This window comes from Numenius arquata, chromosome 15 (assembly GCF_964106895.1).
Source record: "Numenius arquata chromosome 15, bNumArq3.hap1.1, whole genome shotgun sequence".
Lineage (NCBI taxonomy): Eukaryota > Metazoa > Chordata > Aves > Charadriiformes > Scolopacidae > Numenius > Numenius arquata.
In genome coordinates this window covers 1361607-1385043 of record NC_133590.1, presented here as the reverse complement: position 1 = coordinate 1385043, position 23437 = coordinate 1361607, and positions in this window count along the sequence as shown.

Below are 23437 nucleotides of genomic sequence, written 5' to 3'. Positions count from 1 at the left end.
TGACAGCCACTCCAGCTCACGGCAGTTTTGTTGCAGAAACCCTGTAGCTCTCAGTGAATAACCCAGGAAGGATCACACCAGTGTGGGAGGCAGCTCCGTGCGAAGGCAAGGAAGCAGGATCATCCCCAGTGTCTTCCAGAGCCTCAAGACAGAAAGGAAACTGCTCCTCCAGCCAACATCACGCTAAGTCCCTGGCAACTCTGCACGCCAGGAGATGTCACTCACAGCCGAGGCTGCCCACCTCCCAACTCCCTTCTCACCAAACAAGACTTAGCAAAAAAATTCCTTAGTTAAAAGGAATCAGGCAACCAGCTGCTTTTAGAGATGCAATAAGGAGAGGCTCAGGCTAGCTTAAGGACTGAAATTAAGATTGTCAAGTAAAGGAAAAGTGCTGTGTACAGTCCAAACTCACGCTCAGTTCAGATAACCACACCGTGACCCATCATCTCTAATAAATACAAACACTGTCGTTACCGAAGGGATCACAAGAGGCTTTACTGCAAGGCCACCACTCTACCTCACGTACTGCCTCGGGGACACGATCCTCTACCATCACGGCCAGCGCTAACTCAACCCAGCACCTCCCCTATGCAATCCCAGCAAACCCACATTTGATGACATCTAATTACACCAGCCCTGCTGCGTGCTGTACGCAAAGGGAGTTCCAAGACACACTGCCTGCTGCCCACAAGGCTTGGAGTGACGACAGAGAATATAGACGGTGCCTTACGAATCCTGCCCATCAGCTGGCAGCCACCTCTGCTGCTCATCACCCACACTGCGGCTGCGGTCTGCTGGGAGCCTCTCCAACATCTAGTTTCCGAAGCATACGTCCAATCTTTGGGGGAGGGCTGCCGGATGCTCACGCAATCACGTACCCCAGCAAATGGGAACGTGGTCTGCAGAGCTCCCCAACCTGGACGCAGCAGACAGACAGCGCAGCGCTGAGAAGCCACTGAATTGTGACCCATCGCAAAGGGAAACGGGCATGCTTGAAGACTGAGAAACTGGGAACAGTATGGATTGAAATGAGTCAGATGCCACCGCATTTTTAAAGCGAGGAGCAATGATTTGCCTGCCTGACTGCCAGCTGAAAGAGCCCAGGGCTGGAGGGTGCCTGAAGCCCTCAGCAGCCTGAATGCACCCAGCGCCTGGGACCGGCTCTGCGACACGGGGTGGGCAGCTCGGGCAGAAGAAGCATCCCTCAGGGCAAGGGCCTGCGGACAAACATCATCCAGGTCAGCAGAGAGCCCAGGAGACAGAGGCTCTGGCAATGCAGCCCGTGCACATTTGTTCACCACGAGGACCCACGTCTCTGAAGTCCTGCCCGCAGTGACTGCAGGGAAAAGGGATGGGAGCAGCCAGTGCTGCCGTTCAAGGTGGATGGGGGGACGCACATTAACCTCTCGCTGAGGGAAAACGACCTTTTGGTAGGGATGAGGTTTGTCAGGCTGAAATGCACGCCTGGGGAGGCTGCTGAACTTGTGTCAGGTTTTGAGGCACGCTACCCACGAGGCGCTCCTGGCTCCAGACTCACTGCAACCAAACACCTGAGTCTGTAAGCACTTGGAAGAGCCACACTGCTTCATCTATCAACCTTCTGCCGAAACTTTCTCTGTCCCCATCCGACTTCTTACTCATTCTTCACCTTTTTCATTCAAACATGCTCTTGTCCAAATTACCTAGGAAGATTTCACTGCAAAATAATGTAAACCAGCTGTTTCGGGCCAAAATACTGGAAAAACCCTGGTGAGAACAGGTTTGTCTTAGAATATACACACAAGCACATATACAGCAAGTGAGTTGCTTTGGTTTAAGAGGTTTTACTTCAAAATATCAGGGAAAGACACGGAACATGTTGAAATCAGAATTCAAGCTCCAGATCAGGATTTTACATCACTTTTTACAGCTGTTATGTGGAACAGCGTGGGAAGCTCTGCTCCAAGTATTAATTACTCATATGGCAAAGATCGTGGCCTAAATGCTGGTGTGATCTCTGGCCCTCCTTGTGGTGCTATATACAGTTGTAAATACACATTTACTGGATTATGTTTTTCCAGATTAAATACTTATAAGTGATGAAGTACAAACGCTGCAAGGCCAGTAAAACAGATAAACCAAACAATGTAATATTTTTTTTTTTTTTGGATGCTGTCTTCCAGAGACGTTTGATACTTTGCAATTACACAGCCCTACCCATCTCCAAGCCCCGCAGACTCCTACGGATGTAGGCTACGCCGCCGGGCAGAGGGCTGAACTACTCTGTGCTGCACGCCCACACACGTGTGTTAGTGAGCTGGAAGATGGAGTAAAGAGAACACCTACTGTATCTGTAATAATACCCAGTCGGGAGCAAAAGCAGACTGACACATAGGACTGGAATTCAAAATAAATTGGATAAATAGGGGAGAGCCTAGGGAAAACATCCAGCTCTCTTCAGTAAGGACAAGAGCAGATATGCCATTTAGAAAATAGCCACCCCCCCAAAGACAGCACGGTGAGCAATCGGTTAAGCAGCACTTCCAGAGAAAACATTCTCGCAGCTATAGCAGTTTGCAGCAATGCTTCCCTCCATCTAATGCTGGTAAGGCCTCCTATGAAGTTCTATGACCAATTTTGGACACCGCCTTTTAGGAAAGTTGTAGACCACTTGGAGAAATTCCAGAGGAGAACAAGAGGAAAGATCAGAAGTCTAAAAACTTGACCTATGAGGAAAGATTGAAGGAATTGGGTTGTTTAGTTTAGCAGGAAAAAAGCAAGGGAGACGATAGCTGTCTTCAGCCAAATGAAGTCTCTATCTGCCAGTGCTATTGTAGCTGCTCCTGCCCCAGGGCAAGAGCGGCTCCTGGACTTTCTCCCAGCTCTGTTTCCTCGGGTCAGAAGGCAGGGAGTTACCAAGAAGAGGGCGATGCACTTATAAGCCATGCTGTTAGCAAAGGCCAAAGCAATCATATGCTCTCCTCATGGGATAGAGCTGCATTTGAAGAAATCTGTTCTGTTCCTCTCCCGGCAATGCTTCAGGTTGCATCCAGACCTAACTCATCCATGGCAACCACCCTGCTATATGCTATCCATATATACAACATTGCTTGGGGTGGGAGCACATTGCTGCTTTTAGAGCCATGACTCTTTCTTCAATGGCCGATGTCCGGAAAGGACTCTCTCTGTTCCTCTGCCTTTGATCCCGATCCATGTGTTCCTGACTCCAGAGCTGGAACACAGTTCCCATCCATCGCTGAGTCCAGTCTGGGACTCCCCAGTGCCTGCCGGTGACGTGACTGTCACCCTGGGAGCTTGATATGGTTTTGTATATATTGTATCTATTTCATTATTTTCTTCTTTTTGATTTTAATATTAATTCTTCATTAAAGTAGTTTAGTTCATTCTAAACTTCTACATCTCTTTATCTCTTCCTCTCCTCTCTTTTTGGGGGGGGGGGGCTGGGAGGGAGAAGGGCCATCTGTCAGTCCGGTTTTGGTAAATTTGGCTGAAACCACGACAGATACGGCCCTGGGAAATTGCCCAGGACACATTGGAGCAGCCCTGTTTTCCTGGGAAAAAGAAAAGCACATGGCAATCCTGAAGAGCCGGAGGGTGCTAGAGGCTGCAAAAGCCGAGCAGCAGCAGGAAGAGAGGGACACAAAGGAGCGGGCAGCGCCCAGGGCCATTCTCTCCCCTCGGTGGCACAGAGGGTCTTTGTGCTCGGGGCAGCCCCGTGGCCCTCCCTGCGCTGGCCCTGCGGCGTGGGGTTCCTGCTGGAGGGGTGATGGCTGGGGGGGCTCTGGGCAGGACCCCCTGCGGCCTGGGCTGCCCCACCAACAAATGCCCCATTCACCCTGGGCACAAAGCGGATTTCCCCTGCCAGGAGCCTTCCCGCAGCACCCAGCTCAGCCTCCCTGGCTGCTCCGCAAGGCACTCGCACCGCCTGCCGTCCCCGCAGCACAGCCCCTCTCCCCGTCCCCACACGCTGGCCCCACCAAAGCTTTCCCGGTGCCTGTTCATTAAATAGTTTCTCTACAGGAAGATATTCTTCTGGCTTCCATCCCTGGGCATACTCAGTATTCTCAAATACAACCAACAAATGGCAGGATGCGACTGACACACTGACCTCTCGACAGTTAATTCTCACATTTATATTATGTTTTCTGGGCTTCTAAGCCTGTAACCCTATTTGTCCTCATTTCATTAGCATTCGCACATCAAAGAGGTTTTCAAATCAGAAGAAACAACTGGTATCAGTCACATCAGTCTCCTACTAGCCAAATTCTGGTACTAATTTGCTACCAGCCCATCAAAGCTATATTTTAACTGGAAAGGATTTATTGTCATTACCCACAAAGCTTGAAGTTTCGTCAGAAAATATCCAGTGCGTTAAAGCCAGCTTCCCCCCACTCCCCAGCTCATCACCTAAGTTACTGCTTGAATGTACTTGCTATCACATGATGTGAAGACATTTGTTTTCACATCAAATGAAAAAAAATAAAACCCAGCATCAGGCACTGACACCTTTTCAGTTTTGTTATTATTGATAGTTCTAATCTGCTGACTTGCAACAGGCCAATGGTGCCGCTAGGCTTCCTTTTGTATTCAATAACTTTAAATTCTTTTTTGCTCTTCTTAAACGCCTAGCCATAATTTTTTCCTTATGCTTCTTTGGACTATCTGCTATGCTTTCCAACTTTAAATTTGCATTAATTGCAGCTTCCTTTTTTCCCCCCAATACGCATCTTTTAGAGATGATATTATTTTTCAAATTAGCATGACTTTCAACTGTTGGATTAGGGCTTTTGGGGAATAGAATAAGAATTGAATAGGCTGCTTCCGATGAGCATTCCTATCTGGATATTTTAAATACTCCACTGACTCAGCTCAAGTATTTTTAAGTTTGGGAAATCACTTCTTTTAAGACCTACTAGATGTTATTTGTTGAAACAGAGTAAGTGTGCATTATTTGTATAATAATTTGTAACTCTCATGGTAATCTTTCTTTCTCTGTCAAGATTGGGGCCAATATACATTTCCCTTGTGCTGGAAGTAATACACTGCAAATTATTAAATGTTCACCCTCACTTTTGAGGCATTACCCTGTCATTCCCTAAAATCCACCATTGTATCAGTTTTCCTCATCCCTATATAAACAATCACGCCCTTCTCTGCCTCCGGTATCTTGGCTGGCAATGGGCACCGACCTTCACCTGCTGTGGTCACTTGTTCCCAGTTCAGCCCCAGGCAGCTACTGTGTACGACTATTTAAATATTGTTGTTGCTGTTAAAGACAGCAGGTCCACTGCTTTAAGAGGAAGATTGGTGATGTGTGAGCCCCATCCCCAACCCAATACAGCCCACCCTTCCCTGTGCCCCATCAGCGACCTGCACCAGGGGGATGTAGAAGTTGCCATGGCAAAAGAGGAAATAGCCTCCACAGCAACCATTCCCCTCCTTCAATATCCACGTTGGCTCAGCAAGTTCCGAAACTTCCTGGAAAACACAAAGTTCTGAGCACTGTAAATACTGTTACCCCCAACAGGAGGTTCTGGCAGGGGGAACAACCCCATCCATCTTTCTTATAAGCCCCCTTTAAGTACTGGAAGGCCACAATAAAGTCTCCCTGGAGCCTTCTCTTCTCCAGGCTGAACAACCCCAACTCTCTCAGCCTGTCTTCATAGCAGAGGTGCTCCAGCCCTCGGATCATTGTTGTGGCCCTCCACTGGCCCCATTCCAACAGGTCCATGTCCTTCCTGTGCTGAGGACTCCAAAGCTGGACACAGAGCTCCAGGTGGGGTCTCACCAGAGCAGAGCAGAGGGGCAGAATCACCTCCCTCGCCCTGCTGGCCACACTTCTCTTGATGCAGCCCAGGATGTGGTTGGCTTTCTGGGCTGCCCGCGCACACTGCCGGCTCACGTGGAGCTTCTCATCAACCAACACCCCCAAGTCCTTCTCCACAAGGCTGCTCTCAATCTATTCATCCCCACATAACCTCTCCACTGACATCTCCTGCCTTGAAGGGGCTGAGGCCGCAAGCCCCTTGACACATCTCAAGGACATTTTTCTCTGAATTGCAGATTCCTGAGATTGTCTTACACGTTGAGCAACACTACTGCTTTCAGGGCCTCACTTCCCCAGCTTCCACAGAGCAACACAGCTGCCCAAAGTGCCACGTGTGAGCAAAGAGAGCGGCCGCCCGCGCTGCTGCAGCCAGCGGGAACCCAAGCTTCCCGGGTATTTCTGCACAGCAAAGCAACCAGCACTTCTCCTGAAGTTTCACTTCCCACTCAGGACCGAAAACCATTGGAGATCAGCTGCAGAAGCACCAACACTGTTCCAGGCTGGTGCAGCACCAGCAGAGCCCTGGACAATGAGGCCACATACGCGGAGCGAGAGATGACGCCCGCTCCCCGCGTGCGAGTGCATACGCTGGGGACCCCTGCGGTGCTCATCTGTGCCTGGGAAATTGCCCACACCGGGATTTTGCCACCCCTTCCCACTGCGATTTCCAGCACAGGTGTTCGCTCTTTTAAAGGAGCGTATCTCAGGCCGGCAAGATACCCAGTGAGTTTTCCTCCCTTAACGTACATAGTACCCGCCTGCAGCACAGAAAACTGCAGGGACCTTACCCCTGCAACTAATTCTCGCAGATGAAGTGAAAGGTCTCTTGCTATCCAGGCAGGGCAGCAGCACCGCTGCCTCCTTTAAGCCAAGGTTAAGCCTGCACGCATAACAAAGCTGTCTATTTAAGCACTTCCAGATCTGCCCCCGTACCCCCAGCTATCGGCACTGGTGTCTCCATCCCTCGCTGCAGAGCACTGGACAAGGCACGGCTGGGACAGCTTCTGTCTCCTGCTGAGGAGTGCATCCACTGCCGAGGCTTTGTGGAAAAATATACTGGTTTCCCAGAGGTCAGCTTTCATAGCTAGGATTTCCACAAACCATGAGGAGAATTCAGCTCATGATATTTGGCATGAATATCATGCTCTGTTCCTCGTGCTGCTACAATTTCCATTTCAAATAGCAGGAAACAAATTATCCTGTGGTATTTTTCGGGACAACCAATGGGAAGGAACATGGGACCAAAGCCTGTTGCGGGGCACAGGCCTTGACAAAGTTCCCAAGAGTAAGAGAAGAAATACTTCTTGGAGGTTACAAAGGTAATAAGTTAAATAGGAATATAAGTTTTCATGGTCAGAAGAGCACCTCGCAAGGGCTGGAGCCTCATGCAGACATGGAACGAAAGAGCAAAGGAGTTTTGCTGGATGAATGGGCTGGCACAGGATGTTATTAATCTCTAAAGTTCACATTACTTATTACCGGGACGTGCAGTGAATCCCAGAGAGAATTAGGCTCAGAAAACGAAACCCATTTATAATCAAACCATAGTCTGGCCTTCAATTTGTATGATTTCATTACTCCCTGCCCCTCTCCACCCCCAAAGTCCTTGCCTCACGTAGTTCAAAATACAAACACGAAGTATTTTGGATAAGGCAGTTTTTATACATATACAAAAAAAAGCAAACTCTTTTCCAATACTTCTCAAAAAGTGGTACAAAAATAGAGTATAAAAACACAGCCTCCGGTACAAGACTAGCAGTTAGAGCAGCAGTTCCTAGAACATGAAATCCAAGGCGAGCTGCTGTGGGAAGTGGTAACAAGGATAAGGACAAGGGACAGTCACAGCAACCCATCTTCCTGACAAGTGCCCGAGCTGCCCCGTCTGTGTGTGTCACACACAAGGGGCTGCTGCAGAGGCATTAAACCACCATCATTTCTGGGTGAGTGAGCAGCCTCCAGAATCACAGAATCACAGAATCTTCATGGTTGGAAAGGACCTCTGAGATCACCGAGTCCAACCACACACACACACACACAAAAGACCCCAACAATCTCGGGCACTAGAGCATGCCCTGAAGTGCCATGTCTACACGTTCCTTAAATACCTCCAGGGATGGCGACTCCACCACCTCCCTGGGCAGCCTGTGCCAGTGCCTGACCACTCTCTCGGTAAAGCAGTGCTTCCTAATATCTAATCTAAACCTCCCCTGCCCCAACTTCAGACCATTTCCTCTGCTCCTGTCATTATTCCCTTGGGAATAATGCCCAGGCACCTGCAGAGACTGCACCCAGGGCTGGGCCCAGCACAGGGACGTTACAGCTCTGGCTCCTCACTCCATCTCCCCCAGAGGAGTAAGAGCACGAGCCACTCTCCGTTCCCAGCAAGGAGGTGCAAGCAGGGAAGCCCCAAGCTCTTCTATAACACTTACCTCCAGCTTTCTAGTCCATGCTCTAGCCCGTGTGTCCAAAGCTGCTTACCGGGTCAGAGAAATCAACACTCTCTGCTGTCGAAAGCCAGCTTCAGCTGAAGAAGTGACAAGGTTGTGATATGCCCCCTCCTGCAAAGAGGATGGATTTCCCGCGTGGAAAAGAGCTGCCGGCTGGCTCTGTTAGGATGAGCGCTTGTTTGAGCCCCTCAGCAGCGGGAATGGCCAGCAAATCTGGGCCCAGGCAAAAAGCAGCTACAGCTCTGCTGCTTCCCTGCCACCACGCTGTTTCCCAGCCTCTCGACGCGCCGCTCTCGCTACAGGAGGTCACAAGCTCAAGCCAGAGCCCACCCTCCAGCCGCGGGGTCCCCAGCCCAGCTGCAGCACTTGCGGCAAGTTCACATGAGCACAGGCTTCTTCCCTCATGTCCCCTGCGGGAGCAGGGCATTGAAAAAGTTATTTATTAAAAGCTCTGGGACAAAGGAGCAAGAAAGAAGACAAATCCATTTATAAATCAGCTAAAGAGAAAACTTGTGACTCTAATAGTCTCCTCTGTAATTCCTTAAGTGTGGTCTGGAGCTGCCCTGGCATCACTTCTTGCGATGCTGAGTCAGCAGAACAGCCTCACTTGTGCAGTAAATAGCCTGATAAGGGCAGAGCAGCTCCGCAGAAGAAAGCGCTAACTTATGCTGTGTCCAGGTTTTTCTTGGCTTCTGCTAGGATCTGCCAAGATAGCAGTCAACTTTCTTGCCACTAAATACCAAGCAGTGACTCACACTAGCATCTGCATCTACAATCCGGGACATATGTTTTCCTCTGGGACAAGGTAGAAACCGGATAAAGAGAAAAAAACTCATGCAAGATCTGTCTCAAACAATACCAGTCAGCGCAGGCTGACATCTCAGATAGGTTCCATACCAATCCTGAATACTTTGCCAGACTTTTTCCTTTGATAACACTCCTCAAGGGGAGGAGGAGAACAAAAATAACAAACCGCTGTTCTGTTTAACAGTTACCCATAGCAGAGAAAAGCTGAGCTAAAGTTTCCAACAATTATCAGTACAAAATCCTAAAATAGACATGCAGTGTGCCGTTTTTTAATTTAAAGCTGTCTGGGATAGGAGACGTGGATTGAAAGCCGTATACGAGATATGGATGAAGGGGCAAAGGCCTCAAGCAGAAGTGGGAAACTGCCCCGTAATTCACTGGGAGGAACTACACATTCAGGGAGCACAGATAAGTGTGTCCAAGGTATCTATGGAAACGACCATCCAACACAGGAAACAATAAAACTTGGGAAAAGACAAGCATGAGAAAAATAACTCAAACTTCAGATGCTCGTAAGGACAATAATGCGAACTGAAAGCAGGATTTGATCCCAAAGACGTGGGGGCTCACTTAAAGAGATGTGAAGGAGGGAGGTGAGGGCTCGCAGGCTGAAGGAGAAACAGAAGCTGTACGGTAACTCTGCGAAGAGGAATCTGTGGGGCTGTCTCCTCAGAGCAGACGTGGGAGCCCTAGCTTTAAAATCCAGTTATAAACTGTCCAGGCTCCCACAGCACTCGTGTTCAGATGACTCTCAGCAGTGGGTCTCCTCCCGGGCCGCGAGCTGCTCACTCTTGACACAGGAAGTCAACTTATTTTGGGTGGTAACGGTAAAGACAAAAGCCTGGTGAGTAGTTTCAGCTTTGTACTTTCCATCACTGAGAGCACCCAACAACCTTCCTCACCCTCCTGTTTTGCTTTGTCGGATACTTTTGCCCAGTAATTTTCAGCCCTCAGAGTCTCTCTCAGGCTCTGGGACCTGACTTGGACCCAATTACATTTTTGTACCACTGATCACACGAAAACAAAAACTTCTTAAACTCTGGTGAGCTTACCAGTTATAAACAAAGGTTTCACATCTTCTTCTCATTTGAGAATGGAGTAGCTTCTAACGTAGCTATGATACGGGAAATTAATGTAGCAACAGTGCAAGTCCTTACGGAACCAGAAGATGGTCCGTGTTTCAAAAAATAATGTCATTTGCACTCATCTTCTCACCCACGCTCGCTCACCCCCTCTTCCCCTCCTCCCTCCCCCCTCCCCCCCCGTACACACAGGCACCGAGCTCACCCAGGTGTTCTTGCAGGATCTTGCATGAGATGGGACCTAGGGTGCCAGACACCGAGTCCTCGCCACATCTCTTGGGCTCCTCTTCAGGGCCAAGCTGTCAGTTGAGCTAACGGTTACTGTGGGTGATCCTTTTGCCTTCAAATCTCTCTTACCTCGTCCCCTGAGAGCCCTAAGACAGGTGGCTGCTCAGTGCCTTTTTGTTCTTCTCATTTTGGGAGCCTTAGCTCCCAGTCTGCCTTCCCGCTGGGAGAGGAGGAGGAGGGCTTGCACACGCTGTGCGCTGGGACCTTGCTGTCATCCTTCTGGTAACGGAGTACAATTTTTTCCTCAAGGAGTCATCTGCACAGGGGCTTTATCAGCACCCATCCCTTCTGACAAGCCGTGAGGCTTATCAGGGTGCAGGCTGCCAGGCTTGTCACAAACACGTTTGTCAACATTTACCCAGTTTTAGTGCAGTTGGACACATCCTTGGTTATCAACACAGACCATTCCTTTTCACATTTGCTCTCTTCCTTCTTCTTCTTCCTCTTTCTCTCTCTCCCATACACACTTCCATTCAGGTTTCTTTCAGGCCAGCTGTAGCATTTCTGCTGCTTCAGCCTCACGCCTGCCTTACGCACAGTCGGCCACAACCTTCACCTCACAAGCTGTGACCGTGGCTGTCAAAAGGTCTCCTTGGTTTGGTTAGGTTATGGGGGACCCTAACGACAGCAAAGGAAGCAGATTTTAGTGTTAGTCTAGGGTCTGCTCCTGCGTGCAGGAGATCTGTTGGAACCAGCACCAGCACCAGCAGTCGTCTGTTGGAAAATTGGAGGACACTGAAATCCCAGAGAGGAACAATGCAGTCTGTCCCTGGGTGTCACTACCAGACTCTCCACAAGGGACTTCAAACAGTTTACATGGAAGATCTCGCTGAGGATGTCAGAGCTGTTTTCAGCCTGTCATGTGCTGAGCAGCCCCAGCGACAGCACCGGGTGAGACCATTGTCACCAGTGTCGTGCAGACCTGGTAGCGTTCCTGTGCTCAGGCTCGCAGGGCAAGGCTGGCATTAACCTCAGCTTCCCCCATAAAGCTCCTGGTGAGACAGGATAGCTGCAATTATCCCATAGCAGAACCACGAGACACACAAGGAGGCTTTTGTGTGCGCACATTTTCCCATGCTCATGTCACAGCCTCCCGAGTCCAGCCTTCTCTCGGCACACAGACATCGAGCGAGGCCAGGGCTGTCTCACTGCTCTCCCACTATTCCCAGGCTCCCCGTGTCCCTATGGCTTTCACAGTGACTCCAGCTCTCAGCGGTGCAGCCTGCCCACAACATATGGGGAGCCAATACCAAAGAGGTAACGCTGGAGCTCAACCATCATCCTTTTCTGTCCGTTGAACCTCAGCCTTTCCCTAATAACAAATCAGAACATTTACATTTTTCACAGTGCTTTCCCCCCATATACTGCCAAGCAGTTTACAGAAGTCAGCACCTTTAGCCCCATTTCCTCAGGTGATGAAGCAGCAAAAGAGAGCCGCAAATAGCCAGCCTGATGCTCCGTCCCCTGGACCACCTCATCCGCTCGTCTGGGAAGCTCTCAGGAACCAGGGCTCACAGCAGGCTCCCTCCCGGGGAGAGAGCAACGTGCTTCAGCTACAATTATTCTTAAATTCATCTTCTGTCATTTAGGTATGTTCTTTCGTGTTCTGCCAGACTAATACCAACTTGGAGATTATTGGTCTAGTACACACACAGCTCATACTACAAGATCAATCTAGTTCTGCTACAACTTTAAAAATGTGGGGAAAATGGAAAATGTCATTTAGGTTAGGAGAAACATGCTGAAAAAGAGGAACACAAGCAGCGGAGCCCCAGGAAAGAAGGCATTCCTTGTGTTTCCTTCCCACAGTCTGACTTCAGGGGCGGACAAAGGAGAAACCAGAGGTCAAAAAGAACAGTGTGGTGAGTAGGACCCAAGAGGTGATCGTCCCCCTGTACTCGGCACTGGTGAGACCCCACCTCGAGTACTGCCTCCAGCTTTGGGCCCCCTACCACAGGAAAGACATTGAGGTGCTGGAGCAGGTCCAGAGAAGGGCAACGAAGCTGGTGAGGGGTCTGGAGCACAAGTCTTACGAGGAGCGGCTGAGGGAGCTGGGGTTGTTCAGTCTGGGGAAGAGGAGACTGAGGGGAGACCTTATCGCTCTCTACAACTACCTGAAAGGAGGCTGTAGAGAGGCGGGGGTCGGTCTCTTCTCCCAAGTTACAGATGATAGGACAAGGGGTAATGGCCTCAAGTTACGCCAGGGGAAGTTCAGGTTAGATATTAGGAAATATTTCTTTACTGAAAGGGTTGTCAGGCATTGGAATGGGCTGCCCAGGGAGGTGGTTGAGGCACCATCCCTGGAGGTATTCAAGAGAGGAGTTGACATGGTGCTTGGGAATATGGATTAGTGTTGGGTGGTGTGGTGGGGGGGGGTGTGTGTTGTTTTTTTTTTTTTTGTGTGTTTTTTTTTGTTTTGGTTTTTTGTTTGTTTGTTTGTTTTGTTTTTGTTTTTTTTTTTTTTTCATTGGTTGGACTAGATGATCTTAAAAGGTCCCTTCCAACCTAGGTGATTCTGTGATTCTGTGATTCTGTAAGAGAGTTGTCTGCTACCTTTATAAAGGAGTTAGGAACTACCTAATAGCAGTCCTGCTGCATCATATATAACCTCTATGTAACCTAAGGACTAACTGCTACACCACACAAAAAAAAAAACCCCGGAGATGTGGTGTGCAGTAGATTATAATGTAAATTTATGGCTGGAGTCTCCCAAGAAGTAAATGGGCAGAAGAGGGTCTCTAAGATCCCTATTTACAGAAGGGCATCTATTCCCAGCAAGGCTGACAGGGTGCAGTCAGCACTCTCACAGGCACCAAGCGGCCACAACACCAGAAGGTCCTTAAATTGGTAGAGAAATTACTAGTCTCTGGAGCTGAGACACGCTTTGTAACCTAAAAAGCAACTGCAAAATTACTGTCTTTAACAAGGAGTTCAGAGCATGGGCCCAGCTTCTGTTGTAAACCACTATTTTTAAGATGAAGTGCAAAGGCTTAGCTTCCCAGTCGGCTTTACTCCTCTGTCTGCTCTGCCACAAAAAGGGACTATCCTACCTCTGCCTTTTGCCACAGTTCTACCGTGCACTTGTACAAGTGCAGATTCCTTTTCTAATTTTTATATTTTTTTATTATTTATTTACTTATTTTTACCAGTCTACTCTTGATGGGTGAAGTTCTCTGGCCAGGCTGACAAAGTCAGGAGCGCAGCGTGGGAAAGGACTGCCTGTCCTTTGCATCAAGCAGGGCAGACGTAGTTCAACCCAGCTTTGTCTGTTAAAACCACTTGCTGCATTCATCTTTAAGCCTGCAACTGATTCATTTCAAAATATGGTCTTAATTCTCTCAAGCTAATGAGAGAATAAATCCTAAACAACACTGCTGGAACATTCTTTTCTTCTTTTCTTTATGGTTTTCGTGCTTTTTGCCACAACAGTATTTCTGAGTCTTGTAAACAAGTACCTGACCACTAGATTTACCAGAACAAAGTTCTTTTCAGCTGCAGCTGGTACCGTGTTTACTGCAGTCTCAGACAAAGCTGACAAACAGTAAGCTTCCTATACTATTTCAGGAAAGCAAGACTATATATATAGAAGCTGTAGATCAACTTATTTGGCACATTCAATACAAGGCAAAATTGCAGAGTACCAGTGCGTTTCCCACAAAGCAGCCAGAGCCAGCAGCTACGGGCTGACCTTGGTCAAGAGCAGATGTTCTCCCTGGTAAGAGGTGCCCCCTGCCATCCTGGCAAAGAGCAGGTAGGAAGGAGATGCAGTTTTCAGCGGAGGAACGAACCCCAGTCCATTACCTGTCCTCACCACTAAGCCCATGCTCCACACAGGAGCCCCATCTTCCCTCCCACCTCATTGTAGAGAGGTTGGTGCTGGTCTCTTCTCACAGGTAATTAGCGATAGAACAAGAGGGAACGGCTTCAAGCTGCAACAGGGTAGGTTTAGACTGGACATTAGGAAACAATTCTTCACGGAAGGAGTGATCAGACACTGGAAGAGGCTGCCCAGGGAGGGGGTCGAGTCACCATCCCTGGATGTGTTTAAGAGTCATTTAGATGCGGTGCTGGGGGATACGGTGTAGGGGAGAACTTTGTAGAGTGGGGTTGATGGTTGGACTCAATGATCCCAAGGGTCTTTTCCAACCTGAATGATTCTATGCCTGCTCCCCGGGCTTTGCCATGCACCATGGGTGTTTCCATCCCACCAGCTGTGCTGCAGGGTCTCCAAATCACCCCCCCAACCCTCACTTTTGGAGGAATCTTCCCCCTTCTCGCTACAGCCCGGGAAGGAAGGTGCAGAGGCTGCCGCCCCTCCTGTCCCCAGCTGCAGTGTCACTATTAGCGAGTGTCAGAAACCACAGCAGCTGCACGGGCAGTTCCTGCAGCTCCGCTCTCTGGGGAGCCTGCCGAGCTGAGCGCGAAAGCGCTGCGAACTGACTGAGGGGTTGAAGTGGTTTCTACATCCTGAGCTGCTGATTCACCTTTTCAGGCGGCTCAAAGGCCAGTTACAGTTTGAGCTCTGGCTCAGAGATCGCAGATAGTTAACGAAAAAACAAGCTAATTCTCATTCCCTTGTAAAAATCGGTCTGTTTTCTTTTCATTCTCTTCCCCAGGAACAATCTGGCATTCACCACCCTGTATGATCAAGGACAAAGATTCTCAGGAGCATCAGAAACAAAGGGGAGAACATAAACCGAACCAAGAGCCTTTAACTCCTACTTATGCAACATAAAAATGCTCGCTCAAAGGTGCGAGTCACAGGCTGTGAACCATGCAGCCACCCCAGCAGGGTTACTTCTCGGTCGGAGGAGATGTAGTGTACAGCTGGATGAAGGTCACAAGAAAGCACGGGACAGGGCAGGTCAAGCTGATGGGCACCTGTGTCCTCATACCAGAAGCTGTACGTTGACATTACAAGGGGAATTTGAAAGGCAGTGTGAAGGCAGACAGCGAAGAGGCTCTGCAGATCCTCACGGGAAACTCTTCCCGCGCTGGGAGGGAGGAGTAAAGAGCCCGAAAGCGTTCAGACAAGAACTACAACAGGCGGAGTTGTAGCATGGCTGGTGGTGGCTGAACACTGACAGAGCGGTGACAGCAGTGACTGCTACACTGCCTGCATCGCCCGTGAACAAGAACAGCCAGCGCAGCACGAGAGACCGGGGGATGAGGAGCCCAAAGAGCAGGCTGTGAAACTCATCTTTCCAGCTGCATTTGGGGGGGGGGCAAACGCATAAGAGGACACGAGCAGATGAATTTGTTCAGTGTGCACTCAGCCGACTCCGTTCCCTTCCATCTGGTCTCTCACACTTTTCCCCTTAACTCATTACTTAATTTGCACTGCTAATGCAGCACTGTTTCAGAGCACAGGGCTGGTTTTGTGTCTCTCCTCGCCTTACAGTGAAGCCCTCCCCAATGACTTTAATCTGAGTGACTTTTACCCTTGCCTCCTTCTGTTCTCTCACTTGGGCTGGTGTTGGCTTTCAAGCCAGACAGGCTGAAAGTTACTGCAGAAAAAAAGAACGAGGCTGGGGAGAAGGAGAGGCGCCTTTTCTCTTCTCTTTCAGCAGCACAGATTTATGTTAAATCACAGGGGCTGTAGAAGCACACCCTTAGGCTCTGCTGCTCCCCATACACGCACGCTGGCCACAGCTCCGTGGCTACGAAACGCCGATGGAAGTGCCGGCCGTAAAACTCCAGCTCTGCTCAGGGAAGGGAAGCTGCCACCGAGCTGAGAGATGAAGCCGCTTCTCACATCTAGCTGACAAAACCATAACAAAATACAATTTAAGAAATGGTCCCATCTAACTCATCTTTCGGAACACCAACTGGAGTGCTTCTCTTGTGAAGACGATCTGCTATTTTACAATTTCAGTTCGATTGCACTCAAGCAATACTAATCCCTTACAGGCTGACTCTCCAAAGTCATCTCAGGCTCATCCACCTCACCCCAAAGTTCAGCCTGAACACCTCTGTCCTTAACCACGTCCTAGCCACCTTGAACAGACCGTCTCCAAGCTGAGAAGAACCCGGTTCCTATCTCACACTTCAAAAAAGATCCAGCTCCAGGGACCAGTGTCACCAAACACCGGGCTAGTAAAAAGGTACAAAATACCTAGCTAGGGGGTGATTAACCCCACAGTCGTGTTTGCTCGTTGCTCCCAACTCTAAATGGTGCTAACGGTGCTAAAGGTGCAAAAACATCTTAGTAAAAGAAGTGTGACCAAGCTTGATGTTTTTGCACCACGCTAAGGCAGTTATACCATCTTAGGAAAGGCCCAAAGTATTACCAATTATTACAGCTTTTGTAACCTTTCCCTCTTCAAGCGTCCAGCCTCTTAAATTTATTCTTTCTCCTTGAGAAATTCCTTGAGGTTTTTCTACATATTTCTGATAATTACAAGTCAGGAGGCAAACTCAGATTGCAGTGGTCACAGTAAGGTTGACTAGGGGACAACCTTCTTGCAAGAACAACAAAAAAAATTGCTTTATAAAGCAAATAAATGATGAGTTATGGCTGTCACATACACACACACAAACACCTCTGCACCTTTTTCTGGAAATTTTTCTAGTCTATTCAGGATTTGAATGTCCAATTTTCCTCTCAAAGTTGCATTAGCTGTGCTTTTACAAGCTTGGCTTGAAGCCTATTATTTGCTCTTTATGTTTCCAACCACTCTTGGCTTCCTTAGACTTTTTCCTCTGACTTAATTGGTATTTGTACTGGTCCTCCTAGTGCTGACAAACTCCATCTGTAAATCAGCAATGATTTTATACATTTTAGATCATTATTGAAAACGCCTAGTGCCATCAGGCCTCTTGCAGAATACCTCTGAAAACACAGCTGTTTAATGATTATCTCCTTTGATAACTATTTTTGAGGTCTGTTGTTACCCAGGTCTTAATCCGTTAGTTCCTGCTGGAGAGTCAGAGGGAGGCTTCTCTAATCAGAACACCGCCAGAAACGCATCTATTACTGCGGAGAAGTTTAAACATGGGAGATATTAATATTTATTGTTTTCAACCACATTTGCCATCTCTGAAAAATAAAACAAGCGCTAATAATTAGTTGGAAAACAGATCAGATAAAGGAGCAGTGGCCTTCCCAGTCCTGCGCTCATAGTCCATCCCATGACTATCAAATACAGGGAGATTAGTTCTGCCAGTTCCCCTTTTGTGAGGTGGTTCCTAACCATCAGGGAAGTCAGGCTTTAGAAGTCCTTTAACTTACAGCCCAGATTTATTCAATAGTCACTCAAATTTTAAGAATACTTCCCCCCTCCCCACTCCGAACTTTGATGAGCCTCCAGCCTCATTTGAAGAAATAAATCAAGAAGAGGACATTAATAGTGATAACATGCATAACACAAAATGCAGCCTGTTTTTTCCACATGAGAATCCCACTAGGCTTGTTTCACATCTGTTTCGTTAAGTCAGCTGACTTACTTCATAAACAGAAAAAAAAAGCTTTCAAGAAAGCAAGGACAAATTAAGAGGTCTATCAGTACTTGAAATGCTCCTCCCTTTCCCTCCCTTAGAAATGCGTTCTCTAGCCAAAAGGAATATATTCCTTGAAGTTCTTGCTGCGGACTCTTGCAGGTGGGACTATCTCCATTCCAGGATGCAGATTAATATGCTTGTTTGAGGGAACCACATTAACTCCCAGGCTTGCCTCTGTCGAGGATGAATAATTTCCTTTTTGATGCATTTGTTTCCATTACCCGCTCCGACAGTGCTATCCATTTCTACAACAACCTTATTCTGAAAGCTACTTTGATAAGTCTCATCCTTTTCAAAACCAAAAGAATATGATCAAACTGGCTATTAAAACTTGATTATTTGGGAAACCTATTCAGTAATTTAGATAGAACTGATGTCAAACTAAATTGGCAACAGTTCTCTAGGCTACCGATCATCACGCTGCTGGGATATTGGGTCAGCCCAGCATCCTTCCCATTGCCTGAGCTATCTCTAGTGCTCTACTCTAGTTTGCTGAAAATTAACATCATTGAGCATAGGTCTTCTCAGGAAGTATTTGGCACATTTAATTTCAAATTGTCAAAAACTTTGTTTCCCCCCAAAATGTTAATCTACAAAGCAGGCTACTCAGTTATAAAACTTCCATGAAATATTCCTTCATATCAGAACTCATTTTCCCCCCAAATTTGGAAAATCATTTGACCAACACTTCTGTGGGTTTCTTCCTGCATCATCATTAAAATCTTACCCTCTCCATCTTCATAATGATTATGCTAGATACATATTCTTTTGTTCCCAAGACACACAGAATGCCTCCTTTGAATTGTGCTTGGTCCTGCTGACTCTAGATTTTCCCCTGACAGCTTTACTATCACTAAATAATCTTCCACAACTCACTGTACTTTCTATCAGATGTTCTCCATTTCCTCCTTCTCCGCTTCCTTTCCATGTACTTGTGCTAACTTCTATTTGCCTTCTTCACTGCCTTAAAGAACCAGCCAGTCATCCTCATTCCTGTTTCTGGAGTGCTGGTCAGTAGGTATTCTTTATATTTGCAATCTTCATTCACATTCTGTTCCTTTCTTTTTTTTCTTTTTTTTTCTTTTTTTTGCTTTATTACCATTCTAGGCTGGAAAAAATCCCTGGTCCATAGAGAGCAGTCGTCCTTACAGCAGTGATTAATGCACCACGTATATAAAGCTCCAAACCAGTGTTACTACCTCTTCTTCAGTTCAGTACCTTTTATCTTAAAATTGATCTATTTTAGAAGGCTTATGGCTTTTTACTCCTGTCTGCAGGAGATCAGTATCACGCTTTCCCTAGACTGAAGCCCCCCCTTAGATCTTTCAGGCTGCCACACTTTCTGCCCCAGAAGGTATTCACACTGATCACTGATAGAACCTGTTGCTCTGTAGCACCCCAAGCACAATTTCTTCCTCGGCTGTGTTAGTATATTAATCCCAATTTCAAGGTAGAGCTGACAGTATCAAGATTTAAAATACAGGCTTCTTAAAACTGAAGAGTAGCATTCCAAACCTGATTGTGACAGCCCCTGTGGGACAAGACTCTCAGGACACAGGTGTCTCACTGAAACACCCTCTGATAACTCCTTTCTGATGAAAGGACGTGCCCTCCGTGTGCATTCGGGCCTCGTCTCAAGGTGGAAGCTTCCCTACCCGCTGATGGGCGCTGCCTGTCCTGGACCTCCCGGTGTTGAGCCTACGGATGGCTGCCTCTGGAGGACACACCGCAAGAGGCGTTTTCAAAAACACTGCCTCCTGTTTTCTTCTCCCCCCCCGCCCCAAAATGTGGTTTCTTGCTATTCATCGCACCGATTTCCATTAGGCACTTGTGAGATGACTTGCATTTTCTGCAGGTCGGCCCGTTCTGACACCGTCACCACCTCTTCTGCAATCCGCCGGAGACCTAACCCTCAGCTTCCTTCGGCTTCCTTCTGTCTCTTTAAAATCCCACTTTCTAAAAGAAGGCTCATTTGGTCCTCTTTGCTAAATCAGTTCTCATCTAAGTTTCTTGTCTGTGATTCCTCACCTCACTGGAAAGGCATCTCCGTTCGTGCATTACATTTCATTTTTGGAATGAAACTTTTTAAAGGCTGGCTTCAAAGCTATTCTTATCTCCCTCCTCAGCAGAGGCAAATTATTTCTAAATTTCCAGCTTCACACATGACTGCATAAACTAATGAGCTAACCTTCTCCTTCTGCCAGTCTTCGCTTTAAATTTTGATGTACGTCAGACTTGTTTCACTCAGATGCCATTTGTTACTTTCTATGAAGTTAAAAACAGGGAGAAGTCGACTTTACCATTTTATTTATTCCAAGGAAAAAAAAAAATAAAAATCACATTTTGATTCCCTGTTTGATTCCCCTAGACTTCCACCTAGTACCGAACAAGAAAATATCAAAATAATGGGAAAGCAGTGGGAATCCCTAAGCTTCTCGCTCAATTTCTGGGCTAAGTTTCTGCTCAGGTCTTTTCCCAGTTTATTGCTCCTTGTCTATTTATCCGAGTTCCTGCTTTGTGTCTTACAGCCCTGCGCGGAGCCCAGTCCCGCCAGCGGCACGGACGGACGGGTGGCACCGCAGAAGTTGCTGTCAGCGGCGGGTGAGAGACCCCCAGACTGACAAAAGGCCGATACTGAACTGGGGAATGTTCCTCCAAAGGCTGTGACCGGTGCTGCCGGGAGCAAACCCTGGCTCAAGCCCCATCTCATGGAAGCATCTCCGGGTAATGCCTCTCCCGAGGGCTGGCCGAGCTGTCCCCCCTCCCCCGGGCATCCCCCTCTCCCGAGGGCTGGCCGAGCTGTCCCCCCTCCCCCGGGCATCCCCCTCTCCCGAGGGCTCTCCCCAGCCGGGTCCAGCCCCCGGAGCCCCCCCCCCGCACTCCGAGCCCCCCGTTACTCAGCACAGCAATTCTTCCAACCTCACACCTACCGCTTCCCACCGCCGTTTCCCTAACAGCCAACACTTCCAACGAGTTTTGGGGGTTGGTTGGTTTTTCGGTTCGGTGTGCCCCCCCCCCCCCCCATCCCATCCCCTCCCCTCCCCTTCCCCCTCCCCCCCCCCCCCCCCGCCTTTGTCCTTTGAGCCCGGTTCTGGGCACCGGAGGAGCTCGGCCCCGGCCTGGGGGGCTGGAGCCGGGAGGCACCGCCGGCTCTTCCTGCCCGGGAGGGCGGGAGGGAGGGATGGATGGAGGGAGGGAATCCCTCGCACTGACGCGGCTCAACTTCTGCCAGACGCCGGCGCGGAACCTCCGCTCCCCCCCGCACCGCCCGGGGACCGCCAGCCCGCGCCCCCCTCCCCCCCCCCGCCCCCCTTCCTCCCGGCCACCCCGGCCACAAGTTGACACTGTCCCTGCAGAAACGGGCCAGGGGTCCAAAGGCTCGAAGCTGATGCTCCCCCCCTCCACGGGGGAGGAGGGGAGGACTGCGGCAAGGCTGCGCCCACCCCGGGAGAGCCTCCGCCGCCGGCAGCGCTCCGCGGGCGCGGAGGGAGAGAGGCGCACGCCCGGGGATGCCGCAGCCGCAGCTCCCTCCTGACGGGCGAACGCGAAGGAGCTCCTCATGAATATTGCACAGCCCCCCCCCACCCCCGCCAGCCCGGGGGATGCCGCCGGCCCGGGGGTGCCCCGCCGGGTCCTGCCTACCCCCCGCCAACCCCGGCCCCCTCGCCGGGGGTGAGGGCCGCTTTTGGAAACCGGCGGTTCGCTTCTGTCCTTACCCTTTGGCTCGTCCATCAGTGCCGGTGCTCGCTCCCTCCTCCCTCTCTCTCCCCCTCTTCCTCTCTCAGCCTCCGCCGGCTCCGAGCTGCCTTAGCGAGAGGTGCTCATGAAAATGGGCGCTTTAGTGGTCCATGGCTGTGGGAGGGGTTAGTTTAACTCTACATGACTCAATCCATCTAACTTGCAGACTGACCTCCTGCTTTTCCCTTACAGCACAGATGGTCTCGGGGATGCCGTGTTACCAGCGCCTCGGGCTGCTCCGGCGCGTTGGAGGGTCCCGCACGGCCGGGGGGGGCGGGGGGGGGGGCTACCCGGTGGGCTACCCGGTGGGCTACCCGGGGGAAGGACCACCGCTGGCTCTGCTGTGGCTGTGGTGTGAAGCAGGTTTGCATCGTTGGCTCCGGGGGTTAGATGTCATTTTGGCTGCAGAGAAAAAGTGTTTTATTAGGGTTTTGGCTTGGTTTTTTTTTTTGTTTGTTTTTGTTTTTGTTTTTTTTCAAGTTTCGTAAGACTGAGCAGATTCGCTTTGCACCACTGAGGGATGTGAAGAGAAGAACTGTTCTGAGAAGAGATGACCTTCTTCATTTCCAGATATGAGGTCCAGGCCACAGAAATAACCCCAAACCATGAAAGGAGATAAATACGCGATAACTGCTGAGAAGTCATCTCCTGCACCTGCCTGTCCCATGGAATAAGCTCGCAACTTTGGCTGCATCTCCTGGAGAACTCCAGGAAAGAGCCAATTTTTGACTACTTAGCAGGAAGGTCTGAAGGGACACCTCCCACCCACCCCCACCTTTTATCCCTGCTGAGCCCCTGCGCCCCTCCCAGGTTGACTCTATGTATGCAAATAAGAAATAGAGGATAACACTGGAGGAATCTCAGCAACTTTTCTGGATAGCCTCTTACATTTCCAGCCACCAAGCATCCCCTCCCGCACTCCCGCCTACAGATCTGCCAGCCTCCCACTCCAAAGGAAGTTGGCTCTTTCACTTCCTTCTCAGAGTGGTGGCCACCAGCTTCCCAGCCCCTGGGTATCTTCCCCCACCCCATCAGCCTTCCCCATTGATCACCCAGAGGATAAAGTTACTGGAACGCAGGCCACCATCACCTACATCCAGCTGCCATGCCCTGCCTGTGCCAAAGCCTGGGCTTCTTTCGGAGGCATCACTTTTTTCCAGCTTACCCTCCTGCTCCTGGGGCTTCTCTCTTTAGCCAGACAAGTGGACACACAGCCAGACACTGGACAGCCCACCACCAGCTTCCAAAGGTCTTGTCCTGAGGGAAGGCAGGAAGAGCAGGGTCCTTCAGGCTGATGGCAGAACCTGAAGAACCACGTCTGCACACGGGTTTCAAATCCCTTCCATTATTGCAGCCCCATCACAAAAAAAGACCAGTTCTTTCTCCTTCCCAAACAAACCTTGACCTGGCCTGTATTACTGCCATCTGATAAGACAACACTCCTGCTTATAATCTTTCCGGGAACAGGGAAACAGGAATCTACAAACTAAAACAATCTACATAGTTAAGGCTTTAGTTAGTGAAATTCTTTCTGAATTAGTGCCAGCTTTGGTTCAAACACTGCAAGTGTTTGTCATCTTAGAAAAAATGGCCTGGGCAGCCCAGGTAAGGGAGAGCTGACCTCACCTCCAGTGACAACAGGCCAACACTTTTAAAGAGTTTTGCATGGCAGAAGTAATTGTGTTGGTCACCTAGACACCATTTCTTGTGAAAAGAAGAGTGCAGTTGACAAATACAACTTTGAAAGT